This window comes from Cicer arietinum, chromosome 7 (assembly GCF_000331145.2).
Source record: "Cicer arietinum cultivar CDC Frontier isolate Library 1 chromosome 7, Cicar.CDCFrontier_v2.0, whole genome shotgun sequence".
NCBI classification, from domain to species: Eukaryota; Viridiplantae; Streptophyta; class Magnoliopsida; order Fabales; family Fabaceae; genus Cicer; species Cicer arietinum.
In genome coordinates, this window is record NC_021166.2 from 46,530,314 (window position 1) to 46,548,719 (window position 18,406).

Below are 18,406 nucleotides of genomic sequence, written 5' to 3' on the forward strand. Positions count from 1 at the left end.
GACTTAATAAATCGATTACGAAATCGATTGGTGTGATTTTTACTTTGAACATAATACCTGCAACCGATTACGAAATCGATGCATATAAGTCTTAACATAATCACTGAAAAGAGTTTTGTTTAAAGAAGCGATTGGTAAATCGATTGGCTTATGTAGTTTCAAGATTCAAGAAAAACAAGACACGCGATAATCGATTGGCAAATCGATTAGACCTGTTTTACAACTTTAAGGAATCGATTGGCAAATCGATTTTTTAAGATGTTTTTCAGAAACTATATAAACTGTCTTCAATCATTCTCTCAATAACAATCTGATAAACACTTTGAATATTCTTGATATACAAAAGAACTCTCAACAACACATTGTTAACATACTGAGATTGCTTTTACAGATCACAGCCAAAAAAGATTATCAATAATCAATGAGAGAGCTGGAAAAGTAATCTTGAGAGAAAAGACAATGTTCTCATGAACAATCCTTGAATATCCAGATTCGTGAGAAGTCACATTGATCAAGATTGAAGACTTCTTTTTGTTCTTCTTTTATTCAGTTTGTAATAATACTTTGAAAAGAAACGAAAGCGAGAAAGCCAGCTTGAAACTGGTGGCTACCTTCTTGGGTGAGAGAGCTCAACAAGAAGGAGTCGTACTTTGATTCTGTGTTAGACTGCTGAGTGTCTACAAGGATCAGAGGGTGATCAATAGGAAAGAGATCATTAGAGATAGATAGGTTTCGGCGATGAAACTGGACAATCTGTAATTGATTCTTTCTATTGGAGAAGAAAATCTAAAATCCGATTGGATTGTCAGGACTGGATGTAGGTTGTCTCGTTGACAACTGAACCAGGATAAATTCTTGGTGCAATCTTCTCTAACCCTTAACTCCTTTAATTTTCTATCTTGCAATATTTGTATGTGTGATTAATATTAGATGCATGTTAAACATATTCTGTGTTAGGTAATATTGTTTAAACTGGAAATTTGACTCGCATGCATCTTGGTTAATCTCTTATCCATCTACTTGTAATTGCTAATCTTGTATGCCGCAATTTAATTCCACTGTGTGTATGAAATTGATTTAATTTCTTAAAGAACTGATACATTCCGATTATTTCGAGGTCATAATATTCAACATATTAAACTGATAAGAACAGATACTACACTTGATCTTAGCCAAAAGGCCGAATAAGGTATACTACACTTGATCTTAAATTTTACAAAAATACAAAAAAAAAAATATGCGGAACACAAAAATTGAATTATCTAAAATAGGGTTGTGATTGTGTTCTGGAAGACAAAGTTGAATATGATGCGTAGCATTTTGTCAATGGTAAAATTTGGGGGATATGTTGTAAAATTTTCATAAAATATTGCAAAAGCATTTAAATAGTGCGGGTAGATACATACTTAAAGGTTGAACCCAAAAGAAGCTTCAAAATGGGATGTTAAGAGCACTTATTTGGTATTAGTTGAGGGAATTCTCAAATGTTTTAAATGTTTTTTAGAATCCTTGTTGAAGTCTTGATAGTTTTGTGATCTCTTCCCATTAGAAAGATGGAATTCAAATAAAAAATATTTAATTAAAAAGATGGAATGCAAATTAACTTTAACTAAATTGGTGGGGTGCGCCAAGCCAGTGTAGTAGTGCAACACAAAGGCGACACTCGACAGACCCAATAGCAAGCTATTGTAGTGGACTCTCCCCCTGAAGAAATAAATTTAATATCGTGTGGACCATTGGCCCACATATCAGATATTAAACTGATAAGAACAGATACTACACTTGATCTTAGCCAAAAGGCCGAGAAAGGTATGCTTTGTTTAGATAATGAACTCTTATATTATAGCCAAGACCTCGGTACTTGATATGTCTTCTCTCCAATGTGGGACATAACTATTAGTTGTATAATATTGCTTTCTTTCGCAACTCTAATGCAACAACTATCAAAATCTCTAACAATTCTCTCTTCAAACGTTGGATAGTGAATTATGAGTGCATCTAACCACATTCAACTAATTCAGGGTGATGGCCATAGAAGATGCACTCAAGAATACTGCAAAGGAGGTTGCCACGTCATTCGTATCAAAAAAGGTACAAAGAATTTAACAGAAAAACATGTGACTAAAATGTTGAGCTAGGGTACAATAAAACCCAATAGCAGTCCTTACTCAAGCCCAATGATATTGGTAAAGAAAAAGGATGGGAGTTAAAGGTTTTGTATGGATTATAGGGAATTAAACATCGAAAAAGGTTATTGTGCTGGACAAATTCCCCATTCTAATGATGGAAGAGTTGTTCGATCAAATACACGGAGCAAAATACTTTTCTAGAGTGTACATAGGGCAATTTAGTCAGACAAAGAACAAAATTGAAGATTTTTTTTCTTTCTAAAATCATATTTTTATATCGTCTTTCTTTCCTCATCTTTTTATTTATATTAGTATTTTTTCATCGGTTTATTTTTTCTCTAATTTTTTCATGAGTTCTTCGGCGGCCTGCAACGTTGTATTAATTGACTTCTTGGTGTGATGTTTTTTATTTTCTATTTTGTGCGATGTTCATGATTCAAATTGGAAGATCAATTTGATCATTTATAAATTCAGTCAATGATTTTGGTTGTCAACGCTACAGTATTTCAGTTACTTTGATTACGTCAAAATATTTGGGATGAGATCACGAGTATTTTTAGTATGTGGAAGGAGACCTACAAAAAAGAACCATTAGCAATGGAAGAACAAAATTGTGATTTGTTAAATTTATTATGGTGTTATTGAAAATGACATATTTGTCTTATTTTAGCCATATCTTAAGTTTTAAGACTCTGAGTTATGTGATTTATGATGCATTGGAATTATAAGACATTTCTCTACAACTCGTAATTCATATATTTAGTCCAAATTCAGCTTCTATCTTGATCATAAATTCACTAACGTTTGATGACATATATGTGGTCGTAATTTATTGTATTTCATTATGTTTCTTTTAAACTTAATGTAAGGGGATAAACCTAGAAATTAGTCTAGAGTATATTCATGAATATGAATGTAAGACCCATAATTTTAAAGTACCCTTTTATGTATTTTTGGTATATTTTGGATTTTGGCTCGGAGGCTTTTAAGCCAAAGTTAATAATATTTTGGAGTTTTATAATCAAAAAGATATTTCGATGCCAATTAGAATTTCTCGTCGATAAATAAATTGAATTTAACTGCAGAAAATCCTTTACGGAGAATTTAAGGCGTTTCGGGTGAAACGGTAATTTAATAAATATCTAGATTTTGAGATATTTGTTAAGTTATATTTATTATATTTATATATGTTTGTTTGGAGGGAAAAAGAAAGGAAAACTAGAAGGAAGGAAAAGGAAAAGAAAATAGTATATAAAGGAAGGAAGGAAAAAGGAAGAAAGGAAAAACAAAGGAAAGAAAAAGAAAGGAAGGAAATTTCCAATTTCCATCTCCTTCCTCAGGTTCACGCAAGAAAACCAAAAATCCATCCTTTCTCCATTTTTCGTTTTCGTTGCTTCCTTTTCTTCTTCACTGCAAACTCAACAAACTCCTTCACTCCAATTTCATACTCTTTTGACAATTGATTTTGTAGTGGACTCTCCCCCTCAAGAAATAAATTTAATATCGTGTGGACCATTGGCCCACATATCAGATATTAAACTGATAAGAACAGATACTACACTTGATCTTAGCCAAAAGGCCGAGAAAGGTATGCTTTGTTTAGAGAATGAACTCTTGTTTTATAGCCAAGACCTCGGTACTTGATATGTCTTCTAGCCAATGTGGGACATAGTCATCAGTTGTATAACATTTCTTTCTTTCTCAACTCTAATGCAACAACCGTCCAAGTCTCTAACAATTCTCTCTTCAAACATTGGATAGTGAATTATGAATGCATCTAACCACATTTAACAAATTCGGGGTGATGGCCACATAAAATGCACTCAAGAATACTGCAAGGGAGGTTGCCACATGATTCATACCAAAGACGGTACAATTCAGCGAACGTAAGAGTTTAAGGCCCTGTAAGTACCCTCCCCTTCAAAGAATGAGATTGAAAAACATGTGGCTGAAATGTTGAGCTAGAGTACAATAAAACCCAACAGTAGTCCTTACTCTAGCCCAATGATATTGGTAAAGAAAAATGGTGGGAGTTAAAGGTTTTGTATGGATTATATGGCTTTCAACATCGAACAAGGTTATTGTGTTGGACAAATTCCCCATTCCAATGATCGAAGAGTTGATGGATGAAATACACGGAGCAAAATACCTTTCTAGAGTGTACTCAGGGCAATTTAGACAGACAAATAACAAAATGAAGATTTGTAATATGAAATTTCATGTATGCTTAAAAGAAAACTACACACAACAATCAAGACTTTTCATTAACGTCACTTGTATATTTCTTGGAGAGAGAAATAAAAACATTAAAAAAAATTGGTCTGTGGACGAGATGGGAAATACCGCCGGAAACTCACACACACAACTGCAATTTCGGCATTATAAGACTTAAGGACTCAAATTTCTTGGAAAGTGAAAGAAAAAAAAATATAATTTAATCAAAAAGATGGAACTCAAATAAAAAAAAATATTTAATTAAAAAGATGGAACTGAAATTGTGGGACTTTCTTTAATATCAAAAATAAATGTTTTATTTTATTATTATAATGTTAAACAAAAAGTGATGTCCTGCTTTCTAGAACACCTCGAGAGCCCCGAGTCCAAAACTACTAGCCAACATTGTTACACATACAAAAAAAAACAATCAATTATTAAAAAGTTCCATTGGATTTAAAAACGTGTCGTAAGACAACATCCATGAAGAGAATAATGCAAACTAAATTTAACTAAATTTGGTGGGGCGCGCCAAGCCGATGCTGTAGTGCAACACAAAGGCGACACACGAGAGACCCAATAGCAAGCTATTGTAGTGGACTCTCCCCCTGAAGAAATAAATTTAATATCGTGTGGACCATTGGCCCACATATCAGATATTAAACTGATAAGAACAGATACTACACTTGATCTTAGCCAAAAGGCCGAGAAAGGTATGCTTTGTTTAGATAATGAACTCTTATATTATAGCCAAGACCTCGGTACTTGATATGTCTTCTCTCAAATGTGGGACATAACTATTAGTTGTATAATATTGCTTTCTTTCGCAACTCTAATGCAACAACTGTCAAAGTCTCTAACAATTCTCTCTTCAAACATTGGATAGTGAATTATGAGTGCATCTAACCACATTCAACTAATTCAGGGTGATGGCCATAGAAGATGCACTCAAGAATACTGCAAAGGAGGTTGCCACGTGATTGGTATCAAAAAAGGTACAAAGTATTTGATAGAAAAACATGTGACTAAAATGTTGAGCTAGGGTACAATAAAACCCAACAGCAGTCCTTACTCAAGCCCAATGATATTGGTAAAGAAAAAGGATGGGAGTTAGAGGTTTTGTTATGATTACAGGGCATTAAACATCGAAAAAGGTTATTGTGCTGGACAAATTCCCCATTCTAATGATGGAAGAGTTGTTGGATCAAATACACGGAGCAAAATACTTTTCTAGAGTGTACATAGGGCAATTTAGTCAGACAAATAACAAAAAGGAGGTTTTTTTTTTTCTTTCTAAAATCATATTTTTATATCGTCTTTCTTTCCTCATCTTTTTATTTAAATAAGTATTTTTCCATAGGTTTCATTTTTCTCTCATTTTTTCATGAGTTCTTCGGCGGCCTGCAACGTTGTATTAAGTGACTTCTTGGTGTGAAGTTTTTTATTTTCTATTTTGTGCGATGTTCATGATTCAAATTGGAAGATCAATTTGATCATTTACAAATTCAGTCAATGATTTTGGTTGTCAACGCTACAGTATTTCAGTTACTTTGATTACGTCAAAACATTTGGGATGAGATCACGAGTATTTTAAGTATGTGGAAGGAGACCTACAAAAAAGAACCATTAGCAAACGAAGAACAAAATTGTGATTTGTTAAATTTATTATGGTTTTATTGAAAATGACATATTTGTCTTATTTTAGCCATATCTTAAGTTTTAAAACTCCGAGCTATGTGATTTATGATGCATTGGAATTATAAGACATTTCTCTACAACTCGTAATTCATATATTTAGTCCAAATTCAGCTTCTATCTTGATCACAAATTCACTAACGTTTGATGACATGTATGTGGACGAAATTTATTGTATTTTGTGCATTTCATTATGTTTCTTTTCAATTTAATGTAAGGGGATAAACGAAGAAATTAGTCTAGCGTATATTCATGAATATGAAGATGTTTCATAGGAAGTATTATCTAGATCTTTATTCTGAAGCCTATAAATATTCATGTAAGACTCCATTTTAAGGGATAAAAAATAAAGAAATTATAGGCATTATCATTTTGAGAGTTTATTCTATTTGAGTTCTTCGAACCATCTTTAGAGCGCATTGTTTTACTATGACGTTCTCCTTGTACTTTTCAACCAAAACCTCTATAGTTGATTTTAGCGTCTCCTCGATTTATCAATCGGATAACCATTCCGATTATGGCTTCTTCCACCATTTCTATCATTACGGCTCACAATTTGATTATAACGGTTTGAGATTCATATCAATTTGTAGGTATTTGGTCGTTCTATACTATTAACTTGTTTGTTCACAGATTCATCCTTTTTAATTTTTAGGGATTATAAATTTGTGTTGCCTTTGATGTACTCTATCCACTTGAACGAATATATATATGTATATATTTTCAATATTAAAAATAAATAAATTAAATAAAAATGGGTTGCATGACATAAAAACCAACACTATAAAAAGGAAAAATAAAATTTACCTTATAATCTCCAAATTATACTTCTACTCCCACTTTTTTTTAATAAGAACCAAATTTTACCTTTTTTTAAATAAATCTAAACTTAAATTTTTAAAAAATACAAAAAAAATTATGCATAACACAAAAATTGAATTTTCTAAAATAGGGTTGTGATTGTGTTCAGGAAGACAAAGTTGAATATGATGGGTAGCGTTTTGTCAAAGGTATAATTTGGTGGATATGTTGTAAAATATTCATAAAATAGTGCAAAAGCATTTAAATAGTGCGGGTAGATACATACTTAAAGGTTGAGCCCAAAAGAAGCTTCAAATGGGATGTTAAGAGCAATTATTTGGTTTTAGTTGAGGGAATTCTAAAATGTTTTAAATGTTTTTTAGAATTCTTGTTGAAGTCTTGATAGTTTTGTGATCTCTTCCCATTAGAAAGATGGAATTCAAATAAAAAATATTTAATTAAGAAGATGGAAAGATTTATGCAAATTAACTTTAACTAAATTGGAGGGATGCGCGAAGCCAATGTAGTAGTGGAACACAAATGCGACACTTGAGAGACCCAATAGCAAGCTATTGAAGTGGACTCTCCTCCTGAAGAAATAAATCTAATATCGTGTGGACCATTGGCCCACATATCACATATTAAACTGATAAGAACAAATACTACACTTGATCTTAGCCAAAAGGCCGAGAAAGGTATGCTTTGTTTAGATAATGAACTCTTATATTTTAGCCAAGACCTCGGTACTTCATATGTCTTCTCTCCAATGTGGGTCATAACTCACTACTAGAATTTTCGCCTATAGTGACCGATTAGAGACCGAATATTTTCAGTCACACTGGCGACCGAAATAGAGACTGTAATCGCAACTGGATTTTATCGACAAAAAATTCAATAGTTAATTGTTACTAAAAGAAAAAATTTCTTTCACACTAGCGACCGAAATAGAGACTGAAAATTTAAACTTTGAAACTAAATATTATTTCGTCACTAAATTGGTCGCTAACAAAATTTAGAAATTAAAATAGTAACTAAATTTTAGCGACTAAAATTTCAGTCGCTAACTATTTTTTAATTACATAATTTAATTTTCTTTATTAATTAAAAAAATTGAAATAGTTTTTGCAGACAAAATATTTATAATAGTTAACTAAAACTAAACGGGTCTCTAAAATGGTCACAAATATATTTTAGCGACCGATTTAGAGACTAATTTATTAGTGACCGATTTAGAGACCAATCAAATTCTTTTTTCTTCTTTTAAAACTAGATTTTTCTAAATTTCTATATTAAAAAGAAAAAGCAATTAAATTTAGTAATCGATTTAGAGATCAATTATTTTTTATTTTTTAAAAAATAAACAAATCATAAAAAAAAAAAATTATTTTGACCCAAATAGTATACTTAAAAATCTGATAACATTAAATGTTAAAATATGATAATACCAAAAATAGTTCAATCTACCGTAAAGTATTGAGTTCCCAATTTTTGGTTCCCAGTTTTCTCCTTCATCTTCCCAAACCCTATTACCTCCATTTTTCGTTCTCGCCATAGTGCCTCCATTTTTCGTTCTCGCCCTTCTCTTCATCCTCCATTCACTTTCTCCTTCATCCTCCCACACGAACCCTAATCATCTTCGACCTTTTTTCATTTTGCCTCTCTGTTTCTTTCCCAAATCGCATGAACCCTAATCGTTTCTCATTTCTTAATTTATTTTATTTTTCAAATCGCAGGAACCTAACCTACATCTAGTGAGTTCTAAGCGCAATTTCAGGTAATTTCTTAGTTTTCTTCTAAATTTCTACTTAAATTTTGTATTTTGTATTTTGTTTTCTAAACATTTGCTTTGAAGATAGAGATGCAGCAATAGCTTCTGCTGCTGCTTTGGTTGCTGCTTAGTGTGCGATAGTAGCTGAAGCAATGGGAGATAAGAAATAAGATCTTAGTAGTGTTATTGGTTCTGCCATGAGTGGTACAAGTGCAAGTGACATCCTAACTCTCACTGCAGCTGCAACATGTAATCATTTTTATTATTTTCACTCATACTTTTTTTGATAGAGCTATGTTGGGGAAAATTGAGGGTATAGATGCAATACTTAGCATCAGATTTTGGATTTTAAAATTTGAAATTGGTATTAGAGCATTGACATTAGTAAATCTAATGGTCTCAACAGTTGCAATGTGTAATTTCTATAGGAGATCTATATCTGTTATCTGCAAGCAAACATCATTATAGGATTAATCTAACAATTTAGACTTTTGAGTATATATCTCAACTATCAAATTAGTTCAATTGTTGACTGTATTTTGGTTTGCTACTGACTGTATTTTGATTTTGATTAGATTTGGTGTTACTGTGACATTGGAGTTCAAAGGCTTCAATCCTTTTCAAAGCTTCAAGGTAATAAAACTACTAAGTTAAGCTTTACGATTTTGCTCGAATGCTTTTTCACCTCTGATTACTCTTTGTAATTGCTTAACACTTGTGACTTAAAGGTAAATATGAAGGGAGTTGTGGCAGAAATTATTTGAGCTTCCTCTCAATGTTCAATGGCTTGCTGAATGTGTTCTCAACATTTTGTCCGAGAAATCACAAGCTTATGCAATGCAAGTACATAGCTCTGACCCTTGGCTTTATTATTTCTACACAACTAGATTGTGGTGATGATGTATACTCCATATCATTAGATAACATTTTTATGGCTTTTCAAATTACAAATTACTCATGTAGTGATACATGATGAGGTTGTCTGCAGCGCCAAATGGTTGAACCAATTTGTATATTGAGTTTGTTACATGTGTTTTTATATAAACTTTTTCTATGGTAACTTCCCCATGTGTTTTTAATGTTGTGGCTTCTTTTGAGTCTTTTTATACTCTATATGAAATTAAGAGTTGTTTCATTGTTTCAGGTGAGTGTACAAGTCAGGGATAATGAAGATCATAGAGGTATTATGAGCATTGAGAACCTGCTCAAACACTTCAGAGATGAAGTTGCAGCTTTCCACTTATTATATATGTTTACATTGCTAATGACCTAGTGCTACCACTGCAGTACAACATAGAGACAGTTTTCCACTGATTATATCTGTTAGTTTTTTTTTTATAATTGAATAAAAGAAATATTGTATTTGGCATTTTTTTTTAATTTGTAATTGCTATGTTAGTTTGTTTATTTTATTATTTTGAATGGTTTTTATCTTATGGGGTGTACTTTTATTGGTGTGAAGGAAAACTAGTAATGTGTACAAGATTGTGAAGGCAAACTATACTAAGATTTTATCTCTATTATTCTGAGTACTTAGAAATGTTACGTAAATATGTTATATTCTTTAGTTATATATGGTGAAATAATTAGTGCTTTTAAATGATTTTGGTGTATGAACTTTTTAGATATTGAAATAAAATTAAAAAATTGTTTTTATTGTTCTTTTGGATATGAAAATAATGAATTAAAAAAAATAACATTTAGAGACTGAATTGGTGACTAAATATATAATAAAAATAATAATTCAAAATGGTTGCTAAATTAGTCTCAAAATCGGTCACCAAATTCAGTCACAAAATTTGGTCACTAAATCGGTCACTAAATTGAGTGACTAAATTCGGTCGCTAAATCGGTCACTAAATTCGGTCGCTAAATGGGTCACTAAAAATGGTCGCCGATTTGGTCGCAACAGCTAGCGACTAGCAGTTTACCAAATGATTTAAATTGGTCACTAATTCAGTCGCTATTGGATTTAGTGACCGATTTTCTCCATTTAGTGACCGAAAATGTGGTCTCTAAAAGCGTTTTTTCTAGTAATGACTATTAGTTGTATAATATTGCTTTCTTTCTCAACTCTAACGCAACAACTGTCAAAGTCTCTAACAATTCTCTCTTCAAACATTGCATAGTGAATTATGAGTGCATCTAACCACATTCAACTAATTCAGGGTGATGGCCATAGAAGATGCACTCAAGAATACTGCAAAGGAGGTTGCCACGTGATTCATATCAAAAAAGGTACAATGAATTTGATAGAAAAACATGTGACTACAATGTTGAGCTAGGGTACAATAAAACCCAACAATAGTCCTTACTCAAGCCCAATGATATTGGTCAAGAAAAATGATGGGAGTTAAAGGTTTTGTATGGATTACAGGGCATTAAACATCGAAAAAGGTTATTGTGATGGACAAATTCCCCATTCTAATGATGGAAGAGTTGTTGGATCAAATACACGGAGCAAAATACTTTTCTAGAGCGTACATAGGGCAATTTAGCCAGACAAATAACAAAAATGAAGATTTTATTTTTTTCTAAAATCATTTTTTTATATCGTCTTTCTTTTCTCATCTTTTTATTTAAATAAGTATTTTTCCATAGGTTTGATTTTTCTCTCAGTTTTTCATGAGTTCTTCGGCAGCCTGCAACGTTGTTTTAATTGACTTCTTGGTGTGAAGTTTTTTATTTTCTATTTTGTGTGATGTTCATGATTCAAATTGGAAGATCAATTTGATCTTTTACAAATTCAGTCAATGATTTTGGTTGTCAACGCTACAGTATTTCAGTTACTTTGATTACGTCAAAACATTTGGAATGAGATCACGAGTATTTTAAGTATGTGGAAGGAGACCTACAAAAAAGAACCATTAGCAAACGAAGAACAAAATTGTGATTTGTTAAATTTATTATGGTTTAATTGAAAATGACATATTTGTCTTATTTTAGCCATATCTTAAGTTTTAAAACTCCGAGTTATGTGATTTATGATGCATTGGAATTATAAGACATTTCTCTACAACTCGTAATTCATATATTTAGTCCAAATTCACCTTCTATCTTGATCATAAATTCACTAACGTTTGATGACATATATGTGAACGAAATTTGTTGTATTTTGTGTTTTTCATTATGTTTCTTTTCAATTTAATGTAAGGGTATAAACATAGAAATTAGTCTAGAGTATATTCATGAATATGAAGATGTTTCATAGAAAGTATTATCTAGATCTTTATCCTAAAGCCTATAAATATTCATGTAAGACTCCATTTTAAGGGATAAAAAATAAAGAAATTATAGGCATTATCATTTTGAGAGTTTATTCTTTTTGAGTACTTGGAACCATCTTTAGAGCGCATTGTTTTGTTGTGACGTTGTCCATCTACTTTTCAACCAAAACCTCAATAGTTGATTTTAGCATCTTTTCGATTTATCAATTGGATAACCATTCCGATTGTGGCTTCTTTCACTATTTCTATCATTACGGCTCACATATTGATTTTAACGGTTTGAAATTCATATCAATTTGTAGGTATTTGGTCGTTCTATACTATTAACTTGTTTGTTCACAGATTCATCCTTTTTAATTTTTAGCGATTTTTAAGTTGTGTTGCCTTTGATGTACTCTATCAACTTGAATGAATATCTATATGTATATATTTTTAATATTAAAAATAAATAAATTAAATAAAAATGGGTTGCATGACATAAAAACCAACACTATTAGAAGGAAAAATAAAATTTACCTTATAATGTCCAAATTATACTTCTACTCCCACTTTTTTTTAATAAGAAACCAATTTTACCTTTTTCTAAATAAATCTAAACTTTAACTTTTCAAAAATACAAAAAAAAAAAAAAATTATGCAAAGCACAAAAATTGAATTTTCTAAAATAGGGTTGTGATACATACTTAAAAATTATGCAAAGCATTTAAATAGTGTGGGTTGATACATACTTAAAGGTTGAGCCCAAAAAAAGCTTCAAAATGGGGTGTTAAGAGCACTTATTTGGTATTAGTTTAATCAATTCTCAAATGTTTAGAATATTTTATAGAATCCTTGTTGAAGTCTTGATAATTTTGTGATCTCTTCCCATTAGAAAGATGGAATTCAAATAAAAAATATTTAATTAAAAAGATGAAAAGATTTATGCAAATTAACTTTAACTAAATTACAGAGGTGCACCAAGCCAGTTTAGTTGTGCAACATAAAGGCGACACTCAAGAGACCCAATAATGATGGAAGAGTTGTTGGATCAAATACGCAGAGCAAAATACATTTCTAGAGTGTACATAGGGCAATTTAGCCAAACAAATAACAAAAATGAAGATTTTTTTTCTTTCTTAAATTATATTTTTATATCGTCTTTCTTTCCTCATCTTTATATTTAAATAAGTATTTTTCGATAGGTTTGATTTTTCTCTCATTTTTTCATGAGTTCTTTGGCGGCCTGCAATGTTGTAATAATTGATTTCTTGGTGTGAAGTTTTTTGTTTTCTATTTTGTGTGATGTTATGATTCAAATATTGGAAGATCAATTATGGTTTTCTTGAAAATGACATATTTGTCTTATTTTAGCCATATCTTAAGTTTTAAAACTCCAAGTTATGTGATTTATGATGCATTGGAATTATAAGACAATTCTCTATAACTCGTAATTCATATCTTTAGTTCAAATTCAACTTCTATCTTGATCATAAATTCACTAACGTTTGATGACATATATGTGGACGAAATTTATTGTATTTTGTGTTTTTCATTATGTTTCTTTTCAATTTAATGTAAGGGGATATACGTAGAAATTAGTCTATAGTATATTCATGAATATGAAGATGTTTCCTAGGAAGTATTATCTAGATCTTTATTCTAAAGCCTATAAATATTCATGTAAGAAGATTAATCCTTACATGAATATTCGTAGGTATTCTGACGTTCTATACTACTAACTTGTTTGTTCACAGATTAATTCTTTTTAAATTTTACCGATTTTAAGGTTGTGGTGCCTTTGATGTACTCTATCAACTTGAATGAATATATATATATAAATTAAATTAAAATTGGAGTTAAAGGTTTTGTATGGATTACAGGGCTTTCAACATCGAAAAAGGTTATTGTGATGGACAAATTCCTCATTCTAATGATGGAAGAGTTGTTGGATCAAATACACGGAGCAAAATACTTTTCTAAAGTGTACATAGGGCAATTTAGCCAGACAAATAACAAAAATGAAGATTTTTTTTCTTTCCTCATCTTCTTATATAAATAAGTAGTTTCCATAGGTTTGATTTTTCTCTCATTTTTTCATGAGTTCTTCGACGGTCTGCAACGTTGTATTAATTGTCTTCTTGGTGTGACGTTTTTTATTTTCTATTTTTTAATGATTAATGCAAACTAACTTTAACTAAATTGGAGGGGTGCGCCAAGCCAATGTTGTAATGCAACACAAATGCGACACTCGAGAGACCCAATAGCAAGCTATTATAGTGGACTATCCCTCTCAAGAAATAAATTTAATATCGTGTGGACCATTGGCTCATATATCAGATATTAAACTGATAAAAACATATACTATACTTGATCTTTGCCAAAAGGCCGAGAAATGTATGTTTTGTTTAGATAATGAACTCTTATTTTATAGCCAAGACCTTGGTACTTGATATGTCTTCTAGCTAATGTGGGACATAATCATCGGTTGTATAATATTGCTTGCTTTCTCAACTCTAATGCAACAACTGTCCAAGTCTCTAACAATTCTCTATTCAAATATTAGATAGTGAATTATGAGTGCATCTAACCACATTAAACAAATTCAGGGTGATGGCCACATAAAATGCACTCAAGAATACGCCAAAGGAGGTTGCCATATGATTCATATCAAAGAGGGTACAATCCAGCGAATGTAAGACTGTATGGCCCTATAAGTACCCTTAACTTCAAAGAATGAGATATAAAAATGTGTGACTGAAATGTTGAGCTAGGGTACAATAAAACCCAACTGTAGTCCATACTCAAGCCCAATGATATTGGTAAAGAAAAATTATGGGAGTTAACGATTTTGTATGGATTATAGGGCTGTACAAATTCCTCATTCCAATGATTGAATTATTGTTAATTGAAATACACGGAGCGAAGTAGTTTTTTAGAGTGTACATATGGTAATTTAGTCAGAAAATTAACAAAAATGAAGATTTTTTTTCTTTCTAAAATCATCTTTTTATATCGTTTTTCTTTCCTCATCTTTTGATTTAAATAACGATTTTTCCATAGGTTTGGTTTTTTCTCACATTTTTACATGAGTTCTTCGGCGGTCTGCAACATTGTATCAATTTAGAGGCAGTAAGTAATGTAAGCATAAATAATTTTGGTTCACCATAATCTTTGCTACATCCAATCCCTTATTCAGAAGGCTTTAATCCACTAATTGAAATACCTTGAATTAAAAAACACCTGACCCTCCAAGTCAGTCTTCCCAAATAGCCTGACAATCCCAAACTTTTGAGGAACTAACCACCTTAACCATACAAACCATGTTTTCTCCCAACAACCTAACAACCCTAGATTAAAGAAGTGACTAAACCACTATCGAATTGGATACAATAGATTGGAACTTTAAGTGTTTGTTTCTAACAAAGCTGATAATCATAATAACTCTCACACTTTAAGAAAAAAACATTTAGAGAAAATTTCTCATTTCTAACAAGTGTTTCTCCCTGTGAACTCTAAGACTACTATTTTCTGCTTTTCGATGATTTTCTTTTTCAGCCTTGAGTATTTATCTATAGGTAAAACTTGGGCTTCAATTTAGTCATTTTTTAATTTTGAATTGTATTTTGTTCAGATTGGGTTTGTAAATTCTTCAAACTGATTATGTTCTTAATTTGTTTAGATTGAGATTGTAAATTCTTTAATTTGATTATATTTGTATTTTGTTCAGATTGGTTTTGTAAATTCTTAAGATTGATTATGTTCATATTTTGTTGTAGATAAATCTTGATCAAATGTTCTTCAAATCTTGACCATATCTTCTTTCATACGCTTTGAAGTCAATTATATTGTTCTCATAAAATATTTTTTTTATCATCAATACTCTAAGAAAAAAATCAATTTGGTTCCAACAATCTCCCATTTTTTTATGATGACAAAACTGATATTTTTTATAACAATTTTTCTTTATATTTCTTTGACTCCCCCTAACTTAGGGCTCCCTTAAGTCTAAGTATCATTTCCTCCTTACTTTATCAAATATATTTCTCTCATTTCGTCATCAGACAAAAAGACTTGAAAGTGAGACTTTGAACAAAATCCCTATTGATGTGGTGTTTGATCTCTATGTGTTTATCTTTAGAATGTAAGATATGGTTTTTAGCTAGACAAATGGCAGAAGTATTATCACAATAGATAGGAATTTTGGATTCTAGGATTTTGTAGTCTTCAAGTTGATGCCTCATCCAAAGTAGTTGAGAACTGCAATCAGTAGTTGAAATGTACTTAACCTCTACTGTTGACATTGCAATAGTGTTTTATCTCTTACTTGACCAAGATATTAAGTTGTCACCAACAAAGGTGTAGTTGTCACTAGTTCTCTTTCTCTCAAGTTTATCTCTAACATAATCAGAATCACAGTATCTACTCAGCTTGTACTTAAGAGATTTCTTGTAGAACAAGGTAAGGTTGGTAGTGCCTGTTAGGTATTCTCATAACAACCGTTAAATGTGATTCCCTAGGGTCATCTTGAAATCTTGCACATAGATATACATTAAACATGATGTCAAGTCTGGAAGCGATAAGGTAAAGTTGAGATCATATCATTACTCTAGGTTTTTTGGCCAACTTTTTCGCCTAAATCATCTTTTTCAAGTGAACAAGTAGGGTGTATTGGTGTAACCATAAGTTTGCAATCACTCATCTTAAACTTCCTAAGAAGCTCATTTGTATATTTAGTTTGATGAATGTATATACCTTTTTTACTTTGCTGAATTTGTATCCCTAAGAAGAACTTAAGTTCTCCCATCATACTCAATTGAAATTCAAGCTACATCAATTTAAAAATTTATTGGCAAATAGTGTCATTAGTAGATCCAAAAATAATGTCATCAACATAAATTTGAATAATAAGAATGTCATCTCCTATTGATTTTCTAAAAAGTGTATTATCTACGTGTCCTCTTTCAAAGTTATTTTTAAGCAAGATTTACTAAGTCTATCTACTTGCCCTAGGTGCTTGTTTTAGACTATACTGAGATTTCCTAAGTTTAAAAACATGATTTGGAAATTCATAACTTTCAAAACCTGGGGGTTGTTTAACATAAACTTCTTGATATGATCCTGTTAGTCATAGTTCACTTTAAGGATCGTTCTAGGTTTGAAACTTACAGACTTGAGCCAAAATCGCGTATTGCTCGAGAACACGATAAATAGAGCTATAAAACTGTGAATCGGGCGATTCCAAAACAAGGTGAAAGATGATGTTCTAAAACGCAAGTTAGGCTATTGAATCACCGAAAACAAGTATGTATAAATCGAGATATCATCAAAGATTACTGACCATAAAAATTGATAAAATTTGAGTATTAGGGTTTGATGTAAAGGAAACTCAAAATTATTATTCAGCAAACGAACCAAGAACAAAATGGCGCCATAATCTAGGGATTGATAAACCAAAAAGAATTCTTTCAAAATGGCGCCATAATCTAGGGATTGATAAACAAAATGGCGCCATAATCTAGGGATTGATTAACATCCTTGATAAGTTCAAAGTGAATTCTTTCAAGAACTCTAGAGAACAAAGCCTCACAAAAATAATATTCAAAATATGCCTCCAATGAGGTTACAAATGCATATTTATAGTAAGTCTAACTCTAAACCTAAATGGGTCATAAGTGACACCATTCTCCAGGCCCATATTGGACTTACATCTTACTTTTTTTCTAAAATAAACATAATGTAATAAAGTAAAGTATCTTCACTTAAACATAACATAAACTAAATTAATAATAAAACTATTACATTACCAAATCAAAGCAAACTAAGAATTAATACAAACCAAATTAAAATAAACAAAGTCCATCCTAATTTATTAAAATATGGATCATCTTCATGCTCTTGAGCTTCTTATCACTTCTTCACTTATATAACCATTTAGAAAAACACTTTTAACATCCATTTGAAATATTGTAATGTTATTATTTGCAGCAAAAGAAGTTAGGATACAAAAAGCTTCTAACCGGGCTACTAGAGAAAATGTTTGAGTGTAATCAATGCCCTCTTGTTGACTATAGCCTTGTGCGACAAGTCTTTCCTTGTTTATGACCACTTCACCTTTTTCATTTAGCTTGTTTTTGAAAACCCATTTGGTTCCAATAGTGTTCTTCTTTGGTCAAGTTACTAGATCCCAAACATCATTCCTCTTAAATTCATTTAACTCCTCTTGCATTGCAATAATCCATCCATCATCTGCTAATGCTTCACCAATAGAGATAGGTTCAATTGATGAGAGTAAGCCAAACAAAGTGGTATCTTTTAGTGATGATTTGGTCATTAAGGGATCACTTGCACTTCCAATGATTAGAGTTTCAGGATGTACTTCCATCCAAATCTTCCTTTTGACTTATCTTGACTGCTTCTGACTTGATCAGATTCATCCTTTGAAGATTTATCATATTCTTCTGATTTGCTTGTATCCTCAGATTTTTTAAGTTCTTCCGGTTTATCTGCATTTTCTTCCTCTGGATCCGATAAACCGACACTATCATCATCATGCTTTAACCACAATATGAGTTTTTCAATTAAACCTTTTATAA

At 31.4% G+C, this 18,406-nt stretch overlaps 4 non-coding genes and 2 pseudogenes across 4 annotated transcripts; all 6 read right to left on the minus strand.

Moving 5' to 3' along the window:
• Positions 1 to 1,071: 1,071 nt before the first annotated feature.
• LOC113787885 (U2 spliceosomal RNA) lies at positions 1,072 to 1,193 on the minus strand (annotated as a pseudogene).
• A 424-nt stretch (positions 1,194 to 1,617) lies between these two features.
• On the minus strand, positions 1,618 to 1,813 carry LOC113787879 (U2 spliceosomal RNA). Its single transcript, XR_003474401.1, has one exon. It is a non-coding gene; the product is annotated as a U2 spliceosomal RNA (small nuclear RNA).
• A 1,774-nt stretch (positions 1,814 to 3,587) lies between these two features.
• LOC113787882 (U2 spliceosomal RNA) lies at positions 3,588 to 3,721 on the minus strand (annotated as a pseudogene).
• A 1,143-nt stretch (positions 3,722 to 4,864) lies between these two features.
• Positions 4,865 to 5,060, minus strand: LOC113787878 (U2 spliceosomal RNA). Its single transcript, XR_003474400.1, has one exon. It is a non-coding gene; the product is annotated as a U2 spliceosomal RNA (small nuclear RNA).
• A 2,282-nt stretch (positions 5,061 to 7,342) lies between these two features.
• On the minus strand, positions 7,343 to 7,538 carry LOC113787880 (U2 spliceosomal RNA). The gene has a single exon (XR_003474402.1). It is a non-coding gene; the product is annotated as a U2 spliceosomal RNA (small nuclear RNA).
• A 6,477-nt stretch (positions 7,539 to 14,015) lies between these two features.
• LOC113787881 (U2 spliceosomal RNA) lies at positions 14,016 to 14,211 on the minus strand. Its single transcript, XR_003474403.1, has one exon. It is a non-coding gene; the product is annotated as a U2 spliceosomal RNA (small nuclear RNA).
• Positions 14,212 to 18,406: the final 4,195 nt, after the last annotated feature.